Source organism: Manacus candei, unplaced genomic scaffold (genome assembly GCF_025592945.1).
Source record: "Manacus candei isolate 608988 ecotype Guabito, Panama unplaced genomic scaffold, ASM2559294v1 h1tg000023l, whole genome shotgun sequence".
In the NCBI taxonomy this organism is placed as follows: Eukaryota; Metazoa; Chordata; class Aves; order Passeriformes; family Pipridae; genus Manacus; species Manacus candei.
In genome coordinates this window covers 8667990-8690410 of record NW_026138071.1, presented here as the reverse complement: position 1 = coordinate 8690410, position 22421 = coordinate 8667990, and positions in this window count along the sequence as shown.

The window sequence follows — 22421 nt, the reverse complement described above, 5'->3', positions numbered from 1 at the left end:
AGAAGCAAAATGGAATTTCTGTTATCCTCATGTTAAGGGAGGAACAAAAACTCTTTTGTAAATTAAAAGAGGAAAATACAAGGCCAAGGAAATACTTTTCCAGACAGTATGTGATCAAGTTGTGAATCTCAATGCCTCTTATGAACTTAAGGCTAAAATAATATTTTTTTTTTAAAGTTGATTGATATCTAGTTACTGAAATATTGCAAATATTTTAGGAAGTATTGGAACAACTTAACCTATAAAAGCAATTTATTAGGACTCTATAATGGAGTCTCTGCCATGAATGACCATGAAGAGCCTTGTGGTTTGTTTGACAGCTCCTTTAAAAACTGAGAATGTAATATTAGAAGATGATCAGCATTTTCTGCTCACAGACTAACTACATGGAAGCAGGTGAAAAGACACTATGTTATAAATTATACAGAAATAACATCAGATACAGATACGGTCACCACTCCCATGACACTTTAGCAGAAGTGGAAGTTTTAGGGTTTTATATCAGGAAGTATAAAATTAATCAAAAGAAAGGGAATTACCATGATACGTACTATTCTGTTTTTTTAAGAGAGGCAACCTTTTTGAAAAGCAATATTCTTATAATGGTATCTTTCATCCCTTTTCCCTAGCTTTACTAGGCTGAGGGAATCACAAGAGTTAAAGTTTCCAAAAGATTCTTAAAAAGCTATAGAGTTAAACTGTAGTTTACATTTTGGGTCAGTCATTTCTTTTTCATGTTACTAATGCAAAACCTATTAGTGGAGTTTATTGCTGCACCCACAGCCAAATTACTCAGAAACAAAGAGTAAAAAAAAAAAAATCTATGTGTGTCTGTGTGTATGTCTATCTATGTATGTCTACCTCAAACAAGAAAACTTGCATCCTGCTTCAAACAGACTGTTACGTTCTTTCCTGTTTTAACCTGACAAAACTGAGCTCCTGTCTTGAGGCCGTATTTTGAGACTTGTGCATGTCTTAATGTTCTCAGAAGTCATTATAATAATTATGTGGTCAAAGATTTTTGTTTTAGATTAAATTATTGAGGTAAAGAATTAATTTAGTGAACCGAAATGCTTTATATATTTTGCTGGTTTGTACCATGATTTTAAGAGCAATCCTATTATTCCTCCATGTTCACTGGAATTCTAACTCCTTAATGAGAAATACTCATATTTCAGTTCTCACTCTGCAGTCATGTGTCTTTAAGGAACTCTGTACTTCTGAAAAAAGAAACACAAATATTTATGAAAAATGAACATTCCTCTGGGTTAATATGTATAAGAAAGAAAAACAACATAGTTACATCTTAGTATTATGCCTATACCCACTGACTTAAATGAGCAATGTCATTTCAACCCATTTGAAAATTTAGCCCTTCTCCTTTGAAATACAAAGTGTAACAGACTTTCATTGTTATTCCTAATTACATTTCAAATCATAGTATTGACTTTTTTAATATATACATTTATCGAAATTTTATAAATAAGTATAGTTACAGAAGAAGGCAAAAAAGGAGAAAATAGGAGAAATATTTACATTAGAAAGTATAGTGAATTAATTGGATATATAAAGGCAGTATCATGCTTGGTACTTATGACAGATGGTATTTTATATTTTTATATAAAAAAGATATATTCTTAATTGTATATGTCAAAGGAAAGAGACCATATGTTGTTAAACACTTCCAAATTGTCATTTAATCTGAAGGGCACTCACTCGCTCACATGCTACTGAATCCCTTATTGTTTTGGTCTAACCAGCGTTAATCGATAGAAGATTTTATTTATTGTTTTGCAGTAATGTAGTGCTAAATGAATATGTTCGAGGTTTGTTCCCTTTTTTATTACTTGGATGGCTGTCATAAGTGATGAAAACTTCCTTTGGCTGGACACTTACATTCCTTCTGTTTTCCCCATGCTAACCTATCCTTGCTTGTCGTGAAGTGATCAACAGGGATCAGACTTGATAAGAGATCACACCATTTTTTCCTAACTCCTGGTATATAATTTCCCCTCTAAGTCTGTTTGTGATTGGATTAAAGCAGCAATATTGCTGAAGCTCCATAATTAAATAATTTAATTTTACAAAGCTGAGTGACAAAATTTAAGAGTTGTGTGTAGAACGAGAAGAATGCCTTGAGAGATTTGCCACAATTTTCTTGCAAATCATATATATCGACAAATATAGTCCTGGTTTGTGCTAGGACAGGATGAAATCTCCGGGTCTGAGATATAATATATATTAAAAAAAAAAAAAAAAGAAAGAAAAAAACCCAAACCCCCAACAAACCCAACAGAAGATACAGTTTTAGAATGCCTGGTATTAGAACACAGGATGCACTGTGGATTGGACAAAATATTAGAGTTGTAGATAGTTTTATTTCTATGTTTAAACATGTAGAACAGAGTATAGGGAATGAATATACATCGGGGAATACAAGATCTGATGTCATTCTTGTGAGAGGATAATAGAGTCAGAAGCACACTTTTTTTGGTTTTTTTTTTTTTACTTAGAACTATGTTTGGCTTAGAACTATTACTGAAAAAGTAATGGAGGAATAGTAGTTTCTTGAGCTGCAGCCTTTCACCACAGAAATGGACTGGAGCTCTGTCTTGGCAAACCTGTATATAGGGAAGTGGTTTCTTCTGTTATACTTGGCAAGCACTCACACAGTTAGAAGTGCTGATGGTAACCTCTGTGACATCCCCAACAGCTTGTACAATGCTTGATCAACTCCTTGCTGCATATAGAGTAGTAACAGGTCTTGTCACAAACAATGAATAAAATTTTACAGGATTAGTTAAAGATAGTATATGAGTGAGATTACTTTTTTTAGTCTTCTCAACAGTTCTACAAATCAGCTGCAGAAGGCTGTTAGAGGCTTGAAAGAGGCTTCATTAATCATGAAACATATGATTATTGAAAACCTGCAAACAAAACTATTTGCATCTCTTCCAGAGCACAGACCTGCCCATTAAAGTATGACAAGTAAAAACTCATCTTAATTTGAGTGAGAAGAATGGTAACAATATATTTGGATATAATCCATCCCATTTTAGAAGGGAGAGGATATTAAGGAAGCAAACATTCCCTACAATGAGCCATAAAGACAGCCCCACCCCACCTCCAGTTGGTGCCAAAAGATCTTGTTTATACTGGAAGTTTCAGTATTCATCAGCCAATACAAGTTTCACATACAGTCCTAAAGGAAACTGGACTTTTGTCTTTTTATTTCTATTTAAAGTAATGTCTGAGTTGTGAGAACTAGCTACAAACCATCTGGAGAAGATAAGGCCAAGAAAAAAAATCAGTCTCGCTGGAAATGCTTGTGTTGGGGGTGTCTATGGAAAATTTTTATGAGGAAACAGAAGTGGGTTTGTGTCCCTGGCAATTGCAAAGGTGCTACTCTGTGAGAGACAGTTTATTTAAATAACTGTGTAGAAGACTGTAAATTGAAGACTGTAAATTAAGAGGAAGGTGGTATGCAAAGTGGATGTACTGTGGGTTTTTTCTGGATTACTGTGGGATGGAACACCTAATTACTACACTTAATTTCTTTTTTTCTTTATTCAGTGAGAGATTTTCCCCTTATTTGCGACACAATAAAAATAATTTTAGACTTCCTTTAGTACTTAAGATATTTCTGATATTGGACTGAAACATTGCTTTTAAAAGCACTGTCTAACCAGTATAATGCTTTTCACCAATTTTGGGTAGTGAGGGCCAAGAAATAAAGACAATTTACTCCTGTGGCTTTGTCTGTGTTAGGGAGTAGTACAGACTAGTAGGAACAAATGTGTAGGGCTAAACATATTTATTTCAGCATTTTTTACTTTAGATAGCTGTAATTGAGTCTCATAGAGTGAATGCCCATTTGCAACCAAAATGTATTGAGCATGTTTCTGGTTTGCCATTTTTCATATGACAGAATCCACTTCCAGCACTCACAAATGGCAAATCAAAACACCAAAATGCTTTGATGGTTTCCCTTTAAGGCACACTCTGGATCCTAACTTAAACAATCATGTAGATGCGTGATATGTATCATAATTTTTTTTTTGTGACAGGAATTAACCAACAGTACGTAAAGACAAGATGGCAGAAAGCTGGAGAAGAGCGAAATAAAACTGAAGAAGGTGAAGTTGTCCATACTGCTACACATGGCATGCCCAAAGCACTGGGTAGATACAATATGTTCTATGGAGGGCCTGAGGGACCTGTAAACTGCTAGATAAAAACCCATTCAGTGAATATTTTGATCCTCACAAGAGTGTCACTTGGGAAAGACACATTTTTTACAAGAAACCAGCTGCCAGATGAGACCATTGACCATTGTTAAGATCTTTAAAATAAAGCCAAGTAATGTGAATTGGAGCAGTTAACAGATGGATGAATTACTTGTGATATAAGTGATAACCAAGTCAAAGCAAGGTGAGAAAAGGACTTGACATTGCAAAGAACAGCGGATATTTGCAGGGCTAGTAAAGACTGCTTCCCAAATAAAAGTGTTAGCTAGTGGTGAAAGAACTGGAGTGTATCTAATTAAAAATGCATACCAAAGCATAAAGAGAGAATACTAGGGTAAACAAATGGCAGAGACCAGACTTGTTTTCAATAGATGTAAAATCAATCACAACATGGTGAAAAGGTCCTACACAAGAGGATCGGTGTCCTGTATACAATGAAAGCAGCCATTTTGCAGAAAATAGATTGCTTTCAATTCAACTTGTAAAGATATGCCTAAGAAAAGCTATCCATGACTATATGCTGCTGGAGGACATAGTGATGATGACAGCAGCGACTACAGTGACTTATTTAAAGGATGGTAGGGATGATACCATTCTATAAAATCAGATTTTCTGCTCAGCCAGAACATTTTCCTTTGAAATTACCTCACAAACAGGGATGCAATTTTTAGATTCTGGAAATTCTCTGATGACACAGAAGTAATGAAAAATTCCTAAATAGCTTCATTCTATGGAGCTCTATATAAATGAAATAAATCTGTAGAGATTATATTACTCTAATAATCACAGAGATATAGCAGTGAATAAAGTATTTGCACTCTTGGTGCCTCTAGAAAACAACGTTCTGTTCATCATTTGTGATTTATCCTGTTACTCAGAACGTGAAAGAACCTGTACTTTCTAATTAAATAGAAACTGGAGCTGAATACAAAATAATGTATCCAACTCATACATTAAATTTGTGATTTCCGCATAGTCTTCAGACTTATGCAAGCTATTGATCAGATCATGTTGACTTAACTCTTTAGGATGGTCTCAGTTCTTGAGGCCCATCAAGATACACTCCATGGCAATTTTTCCTCTTCATTACCCTGACAGTTTCTTCCATGTCATCCTTTGTAGAAGTCTCTGCTATACTTATAAACAATAAAGCATGATGTCCTTGTTGTGTTTGGAAATTTTCTGAGGTAACACAAATTATAAATAGCTACTGAAGATGAACCTGGACATTTCTCCTCTTTGGTTGGTTTAGAAAAATAGCTATTTTGTCGATTAAACATGTACATCATGCTTCAGTCAGCTCAATTTGTAATGTGGGACACTGGTAGAAGGAAAAGGAAACTAAAATATAGCATAATAGTTTCTTGACTGTACACAGTCTTTACAGTTTTGATCATGCCTTGTTCTGTGTTGATCACAGAAAAAATACTAGAAGTACATAGAAAAGGTTAGTTTCATTCTTATAGTACCTGAATTGTCAGAAATATAATTTTTCAGGATGTTATTACCCTGAATAGGCAAGCTTCTTACAAACATTGAGAGAAATGTAATTTGGGTAGGCAGGGTACTTGCAATTGGCAATAAACAATTCAGGTAAAGCAAGATCCTTATTTTAGCTATATTGGCTATGTGCCATAAATAAATACAGTAACAATTTATCTCAGTAGCTATCTTGATTCAGTTGATTAAAGGCTATAAACTGACTTTAATTATATGTTGTAACAGTTGGTGTTTGGAGACCTAAATATTTGGATCCATGTGGCAGCAGTTTGAGTCTCCATTGTAGAATGGATCTGAAGAAGCTCTTAGTACTGCCCAGATTTCTAATTTCAACCTTTTTTTTTTTTTTTCTAAATTCATATGCCTCCAGATTTTTTTCTTCATTTACAGAGCTGTGATTCTTTTAGCTTGACTATTAAACACTTTTTTCTTTTCCTATCTTATTCCATGTCCAGAGTTCAGTACAAGCACCAATTGAACCTAAGCCTTTTCTCTGCTAAGGTAAGATGTAGAAATTGGGATACATTTCAGGTATTTTTTGCTAAGATAATGAAACACTAAGGTGTTTTATCCTTGCAGAGAAGGTAGATGCAAATATTACACTTACACATGCTATTATTTTATAAAATGATTTCTGCTTTTTTTTTTTTTTGGAGTTCCTGGGAACTAATGAGGCAACCCTCAGTAGCAGGTACTTAAGGCATCATTGGTCTGTTCTTTGAATAGTTTATGATAACTTTCAATTAAATTAATTTTAATTAAATTTAAACTTTATTATTTTATTTTATATTTAGTTACTCTGCTTAGAAGAGTAAGTATTACTCCCTTGTCTGTTCTTGTTGTTTAAGTGTTATTCTCCACAGCATCATGTAAGTTATTATATTTTGTTTTGCTGATGAAAATTAGTCTAAATCCAGGTAAGAATAATATTCAAGGCAAAAATAAATATCAAAGCTTGTTGTAATTAACTAAAAATAGAAACCAGATAATGGAAAATGGATATTCATTAGGTTTTATAAATTGTTGTGTTGCTGGTATTTAACTTGCTGGGTGGTTAAAATGTGATAAAATAGATGTTCTTTAATTCTGGTTTGGAGCCTTTTGAAGAAAATGGATTTGAATTATTATAGTAGAGAAACATCTTAAATTGTCTTGAGACCACAGATTTTTCTAACTACCTGATTAAACCAATGTAACTGTTTTAATACCCTAGATAACTTAATGCACAGATCTAAATGACCAGTTATTGAAGTCCAAGAAAATACTTCAGAGTCTGCTACCTACTTTTGATCATATTCGAACTTGATACTAGCTCAAACCTTAAAGTTTACTTTGGCTTTTGTTTTATTTCCAACTATTTGTGACAGTATATGTCAGCAGTTTTCAATCTCTTTTGAGCTGTGAAGTCATAAAAAATTTCAGTGGACTAGGAATTGCATTAGAAACATAGTTTAAGGACAAAAAATTAGTCCACAGGTCACAAAGTTAACATCAATGCTTTAAAAATGCATATATAAGTTTAATATATCTGAAATATAATATGATGATTCATATGACATAGAGGCAATGGGAAATTTTGGGTGGAATAAATGCAGTTGTTGATCTCAAGAGTCTTTTTCTTACACCAATTATACTCCCTAGAAACTACTTCACCAGAGGCACTAGAGCCTTATAATAGTATTTTTGTGTATTTTAATAGCTTGAAGTTTTTGACTAGTGTTTATTTACTTAAACAGTATTCCCCTTCTCAGTATTTGTCCAACAAGCTAATACATTTTTTTTCCTCCTTTCAGCTTAGTTTTATGCTCAGTATTGAGAACATTTCCCTTCTTCACAAAACTTGGATATGAAAGTTAATTAAAATACATATTTCCAATTTACCTGAAAAATATGTTTAAGCAAGAGCGATAATATCCTTTAGCTAACAATTGCCTTCTATATTCAACATCCTTCACTTGTTATTTTCAGGAACTGTGGATAGCCTCTAAAAAATCAATCCTTTGTTGCATATTTCTTTATGAGCACAGATGCTTACAACGTCTATTGAGTGACTGTAAATAACATCATTTTTAATTAGAAATGTGCTGATTTAAAACTGCCTGCTCATCTTAGCTCCATCTTTTAGGTAACTGGAGCTGCTAATTACTTTCAAAAACCCAGGTCAAATGGTCAGTATCTGAATTCATTAACCACTCAGTAAAATCTCTCTCTCCCTCTAAAAAAGAGGAAAACTTTACAAATATTTTTAAAGGTCAAATTTTGTGCTGCACTCTACCCATTGACTTTGTTCTTGACGATGGAGCTGAGATTTTGTAGTGGTAATAATGCACAAAAAGTTAATATTCTTTAAATGAGTGATTGGTAAACTAGCTCTGTTCTTTTGTGTTGGAAGACAGCAAAATGTATTAATAACTGTGTACATAAACCGTAACCTTAAGGATCTCCATCCCTCTGAAACACATTCAAAACCAGTTCATTCAGATTTTCTCCATACAGTCTTTTATGTTTTTATTTTCCAAGTATGTAAGAGAAAAATAAATATCGGTAATAATCATCTCATGTAGACTACCAATTAATGTGTTCAAATAAGATAAAAATTGGATATAAAGCCCAAGACTTTTAAACCACATCTTCTTTTTGTCTGTGTGGGAAATAACTTTTAAGGAATTTTTTTCTGGTTTTAATTTTTGAGAAAACAGTTTGAAACTATTGTAACTTTTTATCTTGCTGACATTACAGAAGTTGTCCATTTTAGGTCTGTATTTTTATGTGATTGATATTGTTAGACACAGAAATACTTTAGTAACAATTTTGTAAATGCAAACCACTCTATCTTGAAGCATAAGAATAGGCTGCTCAGTGTGTGAAAAGCAACCATGCTTCTAATTCTTTGACAATACTTTTGATATTGCAGTTAGTTTTCAAACAGCCATTTAAGTTGGCGAGCTATTTACATTATTAACATGGTGTAGGACTTTTAATTTTGTGATACTTCTTTCAGCTCTTCTTCATTTCTTGAGCATTTGTTAAACTTTCTTCACTGCTTACCATTAAAGTTCTAGCTACTTTTGATACTTCTGTTGTACTTTTAACTTGGTTTCAGATATACTAGGCTGTTATGGATTATATTCATATAAACAATATAAACAATATAAACAATAGTGTGAGGTTTTTCCTTACTCTGCTTGTGTGATGCTATAATTACGTGCTGTTGTAATGTAATTGTTTTGTTCCTAATTGCTTCCAGCATTATGCTTTACTATACAGATAGAAAAAATTCTTAATATCAAGTCTTTCTTATGACAGTAAAAGCAGCAATCCCTTATATTTTTTATATTTTTAAGGAGGAAGAATACACTCTACCTAGATTTGAACATACAGATGTATTGCTTCTTGAGGTCTTTGTCATTTTAGTAGTTGAAGAAACAGGGTGCTTTTCTTTTCAGAAGCTGAGTGCTAAACATACTCCTTCATAAAGCTTACTAAAGAGCAATGGTTTTGTTTTATTTTACATTGACTGATGCCAGTAGGAGGGGAAGGTATGTATTATTATGTAGTATTGCACACAAACTTATTTCATGTTTGCTTGGAGTATATATTTATATTTCTTTAGAAAAAAATGATTCAGATAGCTCTTCAAACACAAGGAAACACTGTGAATAATGCTGTCTTTCCCTTCTGAGTTACAAACATGCTCAATGTGACTCAAGCCATGGTTGCATAAACCATTCTACAATGCCCAAGGAACAAGAATCATAGAATCATTTAAGTTGGAGAAGACCCCTAAGATCAAGTCCAGCTGTTAACCTAACACCTTCACCACTAAACCATGTCCTTAAGTGCTACATCAACATGCTTTTTGAACAGTGATTCCACCACTACCTCAGGCATCCTATTTCAATGCTTGACCACACTTTCAGTGAAGACATTTCTCCTAATATTTTCCTAATATTGAATCCAAACCTCCCCTGGCATATCATGAGACCAGTGTTTGCTCTTATTGGCCTGTATAGACAATCCAGACTGGCATGATCAGCTCATTTGGCAGTCCTCTTATTTTAGACCAGAACTGCCACTGCATTTCAGCACAGCACATAGTAAAGGTCTTGGCCACAAATGGGCATCAGAATTCTGCAATACTTTGTGTTAATAGCCAAATGCTAAATTCTGCTTTAGTTCATTCTTCATCTGGTTGATTATATCAGGGATGTTATAATTCATATGAACTAACAGCAAGAAGGTCTTTTTTGATACATTTTCCTTTTTGTGCATTAGACTATTGCAGATAGTGGCTATTGAAGAGGTGTGCATCAGAATAAGCAAAATCATCCATCTATAATGCAGTATGTAAAAAAACCCAAAGCAATGGACTTTATTTTTGGTTCAGATAAAAAAAAGTTAGATTGCAAATTCATTAGTATTTATTACCATTTATATTAAATATCTATGCTAGCTGCATGTGTTTGTTCTGCAAACGTTGGTGGAAAATAAGGCCATGCATATTCCTACAACAAAGCTGTTCATTGTATAATTTAGTTTTTAGCTGAGTCTGAACTTACTGCAGGTGAAAATAAGATGATCCAGATCTGTCAGCACTGATATACATGTAGGTGGTTCCATTATTATAATTTGTGAAATGCTCACAAGCTGTCTTTGTGAGGATGCTTATATAGAGTAATGTATTAAAAAGAAGCAAGATGTTCTACCTTATGATGGCATTGCAGTTGTGCAGTTTGTGTAAAGTAATCAAATGTTTCTAAAAAAGACATGAAAAGTATTTGAAGAGGGAATTTGGTTAGTATTGTTGTATGGTTTTGTGTGTATGGTAATACTACGTACTTTAAGAAGAAATTTCCTGCTTTTTTTGTGACAGATATTTTTCAATCAAATGAACTGATAAGTATTTATAATCTAGATGCTCTTTTCATGAATTGTGAGTTACTATAACAATAACACCACTATTCTTATAGGGAACACTGGTACTAGTTGCAGAACTGCTCCTCTCTTGAATAAAGAGTTGTTGCATTAATACCAGTAGAATTTCTGGACTTTTTTCGCTATTTTGAGGAGACCACTCTGCTTGTTTCAAGCTTTTCTTAAATTGTACTTAAATTGTTTAAATTTTCAGTGATGAGTTTGTATAGTATGTGTAATAGATGTTAGAACCAGTCTACAACTGATGAAAATAAATTATTTGGGAAAAAAAAAAAAACCAACAAAAAACCAACAAAATTTTACTTCAAATATCTACACCTGATAAGCTTATTAAAAAAAAAAAGCATAATAATATAGTATAGCTGAATATAATCCAGTGCTTTATAAGCTGAATTTCAGTCTTCTCCTCCCCACCACATTCAGAACCGTAGCAAAACTGTTTATATTATGAGGTTTTATTGAGAATGGCTGAAATACTTAGAAAGAAACAGGTGAGTTTTTTGACTCATGGCCTTTTCATAAGATCATTCTGCTTAATTTACCTCCAAAGAAGCTAAAAGGAAGAAACCCCTGAAATTACACCAATTTAAATATGTACTCTTGTAACTGTAAAGATATATCATATCTCCTTGAGGTATGTGGTCCGCATATGAATCCGTGTTCAAGACTGAATAATGGAAAATGACTAGCTCCATAATCCAGTAAATTCTTTATGAAAAGAGAATGAGCTGTAGTCACCTAAAATGTGATATAGAACATTCCTAATGTGAAAAAAATTGCTTGATGGGTATCAAAACAAGCAAGGTATTCCTCATTATGTGAAATTAAGGGCAAAAGTATATTTTATCTATCCCTGAAAACAAAATTCCTGCCCTCAAGCGTAGTCAACTATGTAAGAAATAAGGATTGAAAAATAACCTCCAACCGTGCAGCCCTTTTTATCTGTCTGAAGTGTGAGTATTGGAACCATCAAATTTTTGTATAAGTAGCAGCTCTGCTTTTCTCCTCTTTAGTTCTGGCCAGTGTGCCATTTTTGAGATATTCAAACAAAGAAACCACAAACCGCTAGTCACACCACAATACCAGCTTGTGTTTACATTTTCAGCTCTCCAGATCATGATCCTATTGAGTGCACATAGAGCGAGTGCGTGTACACGCGCCCATCCACCATCAGGAGAAATGAAACTGTAAACACAAGCTGGTATTTTGGTGAGGGCACACTAATATGGCGGTTGGTGGGGTCAGAAGGTGGAGGGTGAATTATGGATCCAGAATTTCCTTGTATTTTTAAGTCAGGCTGCTTGCACAGTAGCTGCTTTTCAAAATGAAATGTTCCGTTGTTTTATAAACCTAGGGCCTAGTTTCATTAATTTTAAACTACGCATTCAGACTTAAAAGATGATGGATGAAAGCACTAATGCTTGACAGACTTAAAGTGGACAATGAATTATAGACTATATTATAGGGAGTTCTGCTTGCATGAGTGGAGGGTGGGCAAGAATGATCTCACAGTTATTACCATTTATGGAATTCTTCGCTGAACTATCTAGTAAATCATCTTACTTAATATTAAGCTAAACACTGAAGACATTGTTAAAAATAATATGGTGAGACAAAAGTGACTACCTTTAAATTTGCAGAATCTAAGATACACATTCGAATATAAACTCTTAAAATATAGAGCACTTGATGAGTAGAGTATAGAGATGAAATGTATTTAATTAGACATCTCTAAGAACTTCTTTCTATTATATGTTGCTTAATTTAAATATGCCTGCAAGTCCCTATACTTTTTTTTTGTCAATGAAGTGGTGTTATTTAACTAAAGCTGGAGTGCCTGAACAAAGCTTTTATCTGGAGGAGACTTGGTTTTGCTGCTTGCAGATCAGCTGTTGCCATTATGCTTAATGGAAATCTCATATTTTTGACTATGTGAAGTTGATAAGTCTTCCTTACTGGCCCTTTGTAGCCATTTCATCCTGCCACCTCCTCCAAGAAGAAGAGTATTGCTGAGAGGGAAATTATATTGCTGTTTTGGAAAACAGGACACCAGAATGCAAGATCAAGCTATGGCTCAAAGGAGTGGCAGAGAGATAAGAACAAAAGGGAGACTGTCGTCTTCAGAAGGAAAATAGTCTCCCTCTAAAATCAAACTAGTCCGGTAGCTTTTCCTACGGTGAGAACAGCACGTCTTAGTTTTCAGTCCTGCTATCATATTAGCACGTTGTGTTACAACACTATTTCTGAGCTCACTCCTTTAGGCGCTATATGCTGTTCTTTCTGACTTAGTAGACATTTTAAAGCACTACTAAATAAATAACAATACTAAAATAGCTTTTTTATAAATTAATTGAAAATTTAAACCTTTAAAATAATAAAATGCAGATGTAATATTTTTTCTCGAAAGCCATAAATCCATTTTTTTAGTTGCAAGTTGGATTACTTAGCACACAATGTTCCTATTTATCTATCCTTGAAAAGAATTTTGTATGTTAGGGGGAGCACAGTACTGAAAAAAACCCAAACCATAGGCTTTGTTGTGAACTGTCTACACTTTATAGAAATTACATAACATCTTAGTTCTTACTACAAGTCTGGTTAAACAGAGTGGAAGAAGGCTGTTTACCTGCACTTAAAAATTTGTGAAATTTGATATGTATATATTTTGAGCATTTGAAATTACTAACTAGAGGGGACTAAATAAAATAATTGCTTATCCTTATAATTAATGTGATGATTTTGGAACAAAAATATTCAGAAGACTGTAATTCAGCCACAAGATCTGAAAAGATACTACAAAGCTTTGAAAAAAGTAAAATATCAGACTGTTTAATGCAATTAAGTAAGTCTGAAACAGAGATATTTTCATCTGCACCGTTAGATAGTTCATAGAACATTAGAGAGGTATTAGAGAAAGAACCAAAAAGGGATACATTTTCCTTCTTAAGGCTGTCACATTTATGATATTAAATCACTGATATTTTTTACGGGTAAGTTTTAAGTTATTTGTTTGAAAAATTATGTTTTGATTTGTTTTAATAGAAGCTGAGATTCTCAGTGAAATCCATCACACAATATTGAGAAATTTTCAGTAAAATCATGAGAATTAGCAAACAACTGAAAGCTTAGTGAGTTAAAGCTGTACTAGAATGACTTGGTAGTTGGTGGGAGGTCTCATCTCACACTCTTGTCTAAATAAATGGTTGATAATCTTTTGTTTAAGCAAGTTTCTTTTCTGTCATTTTTTTTTAAGTTTAGATCCCCTTTCTTTCATGCTGGAAGGCAACAAGGTATGCCCCATTTTAGGGGTGACTTCCATGCTTCTAGACTCTCTACTTATTTCTATGGACCTTTAATCTCTCTCTGATCTCTCTATTCCTGGCCAGGGAACCCATCCAACAACAAGAAAGAACTCACCTTTGAAAAAAGTGACCTAGCCTCTAGGGTAAGAGGTTTCTTCTTAGGTAGGGCAGAGCAATAGAGGTGCACCAGGCAACCCATCAGGACTGCAAGGAGACATAGTTGTGAGAAATCTGCTCAGGGATTTTCCCAGAAATTATGAGAAAATGCAGCAAGAAGTGATGACTGCAAATACTGCTAATGTTTCTCTCATACACGTGTTTTACAGTAGTAGGTTTTTTACTACATTTTTCTTTAAATTTTGTTACTGTGAAATCTTTTCCATCCAGTCCATATTATTTTGATTCATGGCTTCATAAATTTTACTTACAGGATTCTTCAATTATTATGGTGTCATATAAGTGAACATTAGACTAAAACATTAGACTACTAAAATAATAAAGCTACAGTAGTAGCTATAACTGTATCATCATTAGTATTATACAGCTGCAGTCCTGTTTTTTAATATAAATTCCTTCTTTAACACAGAGCAGAAAAAAATTAAATTGAGAAGAGTCTATTTATGAATGCCACATCTGAGGGAATTGGCAGAGATCAGTCACTCTTTAATTCCAGTTTTAAATGCATCAAAGATAAAAAGCCTAATGCTAAACTAATACGGAGAAAATTCCTAGATCTGATATGCAATTGAATGATTGGTGTAAATAGGAATCACGAAGCCAAATCCCACCTGTACAAACTTTTGCCTTCTGCCAACATGCTGCTATGACAGTTTTGCTCTATTTATTAATAAAAAATAACTATTAGCGTAATTTTTAACTGTCAAACTGTGGATTGTCTTTCATATTTGCTATGTATATGTTGCATATGTTTTAATGCAATATAAAGAAGAAAACTGTTTTGAAGTTTTATCTCTTTACATAATTTCAGATTTTATATTCAAATTTAGCAGTAGTACTGAAAATATTCACAAAGTATATGAATAGTATATAGTAAACATTTTTGTAATGTATAAACTGATTTTAACATCATAACACCCAATAGAAGATTACTTTCAGAACTATTTAAATGGAAAATTTATTCCAAAAGAGCTATTCTTTTAGAAGGCTTTTACTGACATTTCAAGGTAATGTGATGCATATTTGCACATAGAAAACAGTAAAACATTTTTAAAATTCATAGCTTTGCATTTACAATTAAATGTTTTAAAACTATTCTTTGAAAGATCGGATTAAGTCTTGCGTAGGTAAAACTCAGTTCAGCATCAAATATAATCAGCTGGTAGGCTCACATGAAGTATGCCAAGTGGCTGAAAATACAAAAGATAAAGTAAGTTACTATTACTATTACTATCACTGTAACTGATGTGCTTGGGTTTCTTTTTCTTGGAGGAGGAGTATGGATTGACTTGCCTTATGTTTGTTTTGAGGAAGTTCCTTCAGAATTAGATCTTATTTACAGTAAATCCAAGCCTGTGGTTCCACTGAAGCTGAAGCCAATCTAAATGTTGATTGCTGCAAACCCTACTTTTGGCCATATGTTACCACCGCTTTTCCTTGAGCTCTCTTTACTGTGCTCTTCTCCAGCATTTTCACTGGCACCTTCATTCATCTGACTTTAAACTGAATGTCTTGTGGCTCAATGGCCTATTACTAGCCCAGAGAAGTATATTTTATAGGATTTTTTTCCTGTCTCTTTGTGTCCTCCATGGGATCAGATCAATACCTATGCCAGGGAAGCATGCAACCAGGTTTGGGAACAAAACAGAAGCTGGATAATTTCTTTTGATAGGAGTTTGATTTTAGACCAGTCCAGTTGTATTGTCAGGCTGCCCCCTGAACAGTATTCTGCCATGAAACAGCTCGTCTCTGTGGTAAGGTGATGGGGCGACAGTGATGTCCAAACGCTACTGCTGATGCAAGAGAGAAAGCAGAAACACTTAGCACAAAGCATACTGGCAGCTCTGATGTAGAGCAGTTCAAAGTGTTATGAAACTGCAGCTTTAACTAATGAAATTGGATAGTTGGCTACATGTTGCTTGGGAATTGTCAGAATATGTTAGCCTTTGATTAAAAAAAAGTCATGTTTATAATTAAACAGAAATAGTGTAGTAATGGTTAAATGTGCAATTTAGGATGGCACATTAGAACAATTTAAAATTAATCTTGTAACTTTTTAAAATTATTGTACAATAACTGTTGATAATTATTATTAATAACGTTTTAAAAATATTTAAGAATGGGAATCTGAACCTCATTTCTTTCACATCCATGACAGTTCTGTTTCTCAGTGCAGTATTAGACATACTCACAAATGCCCTAAAACTCATGAGTGGTGACCTCTTACTATAAAATTGGTCCCTTAGCTATGTGTTATAGCAAGACACCCCAGCAGATTTTAAACATTTAGATCTGTCTTCCATTAGACTTTCTTCTTATTTAGGAATGTTCTGGTTTTGCACCAATTGTTCCAAGACTAGCAGTACTTCTAAAGTGGTACACAGAACCTTTAAAAAAATTAACATATAAAGACTTACTTCCAAAGTATTTACAAAAAGAAACTCAGTAGCTGAATTTGTATCATATTAGATGTGCAGTATTGCATCGTTTTAATTATCCTGAAACATTGTATCTAAATAGTATTAATGAGGTTAATATCCATAAGAAGACAGATTTAGAATCTCATTGCTAAAACTGGTCAAATAATTCATAATGAATTATTCACCTTGTTTTTTTCATGAACTCTTGGTGAACAGATTGTGATTTTCTCAGAAGGATTAATTATTCAAAGTTATTCACCAAAAACTTAATAATTCTTGGGCTCAGTTTCTTGGTGAGCAATATATTGTGAACATCTGACCAGCTCCAGTATTGCAGATCATACAAAAGCGTGATTTTTTTCTACTGTGACCTTTCCCAATCAGTTCAGGTCTCTCTGAGGTGAAATGTTTATAATACTCTTTTTCTCATACCATCTAGGGAACTGCCCCTTTAAATCTGACAGAGACATACAGTAGTCCTACAACTAATACAATATTGTTCTTACCTTTCAGTTAGTGAGTACTGTATGCTGTATTTACCTAATTTCCCATTACTTACTCTTCAAGAGATGATTAATTGCCAGTTCTGTATGGATGATGTGGCTTTATATGTTGAATTGTACATTCATAATTTTCTTAGAACTATTGCTGAAAATGTTCTGTGTAATATTGTAAATTGCTTATCTAAACCAAGTGAATTAATTTTAATGTTTTAATAGTATCTGGTTACTATTCTGTAGTGATTTATTCATCTCTCAAATATGGAAGTTATCAATCTCCACTGTGATCTCTCTACTGTCTGCAAAAACATCTTCAGTGAAATGGCTACAGTTGCTGGAATAGCCAAGGATAAACCATATTTTGCAAATATTATCTAGAAATATTGGTTCTGTCACACCTCAATTTCTCTTTCTTTTCTTTTCTTTTCTTTTCTTTTCTTTTCTTTTCTTTTCTTTTCTTTTCTTTTCTTTTCTTTTCTTTTCTTTTCTTTTCTTTTCTTTTCTTTTCTTTTCTCTTCTCTTCTCTTCTCTTCTCTTCTCTTCTCTTCTCTTCTTTTCTTTTCTCTTTTCTTTTCTTTTCTTTTCTTTTCTTTTCTTTTCTTTTCTTTTCTTTTCTTTTCTTTTCTTTTCTTTTCTTTTCTTTTCTTTTCTTTTCTTTTCTTTTCTTTTCTTTTCTTTTCTTTTCTTTTCTTTTCTCTTCTCTTCTCTTCTCTTCTCTTCTTTTCTTTTCTCTTTTCTTTTCTTTTCTTTTCTTTTCTTTTCTTTTCTTTTCTTTTCTTTTCTTTTCTTTTCTTTTCTTTTCTTTTCTTTTCTTTTCTTTTCTTTTCTTTTCTTTTCTTTTCTTTTCTTTTCTTTTCTTTTCTTTTCTTTTCTTTTCTTTTCTTTTCTTTTCTTTTCTTTTCTTTCTCCCTTTCTTTCTTTCTTTTTCTTTCTTTCTTTCCTTTCTTTCTTTCTTGCTTTCCTTCTTGATCTTTCTTTCTTACCTTCCTCTCTTCCTTCTTTTCTTTCCTTCTTTCCTTCCTCTCTTTCTCTCTCTCTTTCTCTCTCTCTTTCTCCCAAAATCCAGTTCTGAAAGTTGACTCTCTCTCACTGAGCAGCAATTCTGTTCCCCAAGGAGGCAATATTCTAAAGAATATTCCTGTGGCTCTTCTTTTATGGAATTCCCCTTTTTTGTTGTTGTTGTTATTGTTGTTGGTTTTGGTTTTCATTTTCATTTTAAATTTGATAGGTAGTTTGGTCTACAGTGGTCAAATCACATCCTTCAATGCAACAATATAGTATCACCTTTTAACATTGGGATACTCTATATTACTAAAATGCTTAAACATTTTAAGGAAACAAAAGTAAGAAAACAGTATTTTGCATTGGTCTCTCAAATCAAATGGAAATAGCCAACAGAGGTAGCCTACTGGCACTGTGACTCTTCTTTTACCATCACATTTAACTAATTTCTTCTCTTCTTTAACCTTTGCTGTTCACAGCTTTTCTTTAGTAATGCATGGAGAATGTACTTGTAAAAGTACATTCAATTATCTTCTGCCCCAGTGAACTGCTGTAAAAGTTGAAGGATTGATTTCTGCAACACAACACAAGACTGGTACTGGTTTGGTGGACAAAACTCTGAAATTCACTGTGAATGATTTGTCTTTCTTACCTGTTGTCTCAGGACTATGGCAAAGAGTCCAATAATGAAATATTAGAATACTCAAAGTGAAAAGCAGTTCAATTAACAGTAAAATTGATTTGTTACAGTTCTGCTTCCTGTATCCTCCTACCTACTCCCATCTTCTCAGTATCCCAAGTGATCTGAGGTTACCACTATATCTTAAAATCTCCAAGACATCCTCTGTTCCTCTAATGGGACATCCCCAGGATGTTTTTGGCTTCTCCCCTGACCTTTAGTTTTGAATTCTGGCCAGCTAGGTAAGAGATATCACATAGTGAGACTGGTCCAGGAGCTCATGTAGGTTTTTTGATCAACCAACTGTTGCCAAATAGAGCAAATAATGGTTGACTTCTTTGTGCCTTTCACATAATATTAGTAGGCTTATTCTTATTTATAAAAATGAGGGGGAAAGTTAGTACCTTAATGTGTATTTTGCAGTCAAATTGATTGAACTTTGCCAACAAATTTAAAAATTATGAGGAGATATGCGTTAAACCCCACTTTTTCTTTATTTTATCTGCAGACCAGAATTAAAAAAAACCACTATGACATTATCTCCTAAAGGGAGATAAATGAACACATATAAATATCTAAGAGAAGAGTACTTAGAAAATAAAAAAATATTGCTGTTTGCACAGTTCTGTGTGTACTTATATCTAATGCAAATGTTCCCAGATAACAATTATGTGGAAACCATACCCAAAGTTGAGAGAGGTTCTGTTCTACAAGTCCAGATGTCACTGAACTCTCCAAGCAGTGCATGTAGTTGTATGGCACCACATGCTTCCCAGTACACAGTTTTAATCAAGTGAGCTCAGGATGAAGGCCCAAACCATGTTGTCCTTAATGAAGAAAATAATCCCATTATTTTTGTTCTGAATTTCGTGGATACAGTTGATTTACATGAAATTGTAAACTTCAGAATTATTTTTATTAGGTTATGCCTTTCATGATTTGAAATTATATTTTCAATATTATCTAACCCTGTTCTTTACATTTAGCTGATTAAGGAGAATTATGTCATCATTAAAACAGAAGAAGCAAAGGAGTTGTATGAATGCAAAATATTTTATTTATATATATATATGTATATTCATGAGAAGGTTTGGAGGCCATTCTTTGTCCAAACTAAAACTTGAAAAGCAAATGATTTCATGGGAGAAATGATCAGATCCTATGATATTTTATACAAATTTTGGGATATTGATGTGGGTCAAAAGTACGAAGCTTTAAAACAAACTTAAACTACAGCACTTTTAAATAATGGCTGTGTTCTACGTGTTTGTGAGGCACTGGAGAAAATAAAAGAGTGGATCAACAAAGGTGTTGCAATCTGGAAAAAGGCATCACAAATGATAATCCAGACAAGCACTGAGATGGAAACTCATCTGAATGTAGATATGCTTGTTGAATATCCTACAAACAGATTTTCCTGTCTGCGTCCAGTTGAATTGATACTTTGGTCAAACCAGTCTTCCTTTTGCTGTAGTCAACTTCAGGTGAGGATTTGTATCATTCTGCCTTTGGGATCCTGGTATTTCAAGAAAAATTATCCCTCTCAAAGATTTTTTAAGATTCTGTGAAAATAAACGTGTTTATATTCCAGTTCCAACTGAAAACCAGAACGTATGGATGTTTATATCTCCGCTTTCCCCTAAGTAGTGTGCGATACTGATTTGATAATGGAACAGAACAGAGCAGAATTAGCCTCTGAATCTAAACGTACATTCCTTGCCTGTCGGAATTTCCGAGTGCTGTTTGGAAAGCCGCCGTTGGACTGGGATGGGGAGAGGGGAGGGAGGGGCCGGCCGGGCGCGGGGCTGTCGCGTGTCCGCGCTCCGGGCTGGAGCGGCGGCGGGAGCGGGTCCGCCCGCAGCGCCCTCGGAAACAGCGCCCGGTGCCGCCGGAGCGGAGCGGCCAGGCGGGAACACGACGGTGTTCCAACTGAGAGCGCAATTACCGAGTCAGAAAATGGAAGGGGATTTGTACCGGAGAGTACGTGGCCGTGGAAAAAGACGGCAGAAGTGGCGGTGGTCGGAGACAGGTCCGGCCGCACGGCAGGCGCAGCACAAGCCGTGCCACGCAAATCCTTTCCCGAGGCGCCTGCCTCTGGAGAGGACCAAACTTTCTGGCCTGCCTTCGTGGAGAATCCTAATCCTAAAAACGATTAGATATTTAATTGTGAAAATCAGACTATTAAGAATTCACAGATTATCGAAAACATTAGTTAATCACCCCACGCCTGCCCTAGAAGAGACAGACAGACATTGGGGAAAGCGCTGGGGATGGGCTGGTGTGAAATGCAGCAGCCTTGCAAAGCCTTTCCAGCTCCAGCCTCCTATTAAAAGAAAAGGATCATGTGAGGATCCTTTGAAAGGCAATGTTCTGACTAAAGCAAGCAACTGCATTAATTGGAATTCTTGTATTCATACATGCTGGGCTAAATAAAGCAAGCTGGTTTGCTGCGGCAGGCTGGGGAAAATATATAAACCTAATCCTTTCAATTACTTTGTCGGTGATTAGAGTATCCATAACAAATGCGCGGTCCTAAGAGTCCTCTTTAGCACAGAACATCTTTTCAGGGAACAGAACAAGCATCCTAAACAAAAAACAAAATGACCTAATTCTTTTACTTTTTTTTTTTTTTTTCATTTTGTGGGGGGCGGAGGGAAGCGCGAATTGCCACGATTCCTTGCTTTCGAGAGTTGCAGCTACAAGGCATCCCCCTTTTTTTTTAAATCCCCTGAAGTTAACTTTCATGATGGAGACAAACTCGGCAGGAAAACAAAGCTATGATCTTTGTGTGAAGGAAGATAGTAATAGAGTGAAAGTCTCTCCAGAGGGTAATTATTCTTTGGCCGCTCAGACAAGAAGTTCCCTGTCACTGTTGAGGTCAATATTAAGGTAGATCTGCTATACTTTCCCATATTAAAAACAAAAACAAAAACAAACCAACCAAACAAACAAAGAACCAAACCACAAAAAACCAAAACAAAACCCAAACCAAGAGGAAAAAAAAACCACCAAAAAACTCCCCCAAAACCCCCCAAACAAAACAAACAAATAAACAAAAAACCAAAACACACAAAAAACCCAAAACAAAACCCAAACCAAGGGGAAAAAAAAAACACCAAAAAAACCCCAAAAACAAACAAAAACCAAAAAAACCCTCCCCAGAATGTTATACTATTAATTGCCAATTTGCATATGTGTGCAGCTGCTGTTTTGGCTCCGATCTTCCATCCGATAAGCTTGCTGGAGGTATCACAGAGCACTTGGCAGCTTTCCTATTTGAAAAGAAAGCCTTCCTAACTACAGAACAGCTGATAGTCTATCAGTGATAGACCCTGATGGCGTGAATTACAATTACACTACTTTTCACACTAAATCTGGGTGATAGCTACTTGGAAAGAAGTTTCATCATTTTTTACCACAAACTGGAAAAAGAATTACATGGTCATGCTGTGCTTTTAAAGGCAGTTTGGTTCACTTTTGTCTATTTAACACCTAATTCCGAGGAGTCCATAGGCATCTGGAGATCTGAACGTCGCGTAATGAATTCACTGTTTAGATGGGAGATTTTTTAAAACTACCTCAAATTACATTTATTAACAAGGCGAGCAGGAAGTGTTAGAGTTGTTAGACGCTTCATTTATTAAATAATTTGTGGATAT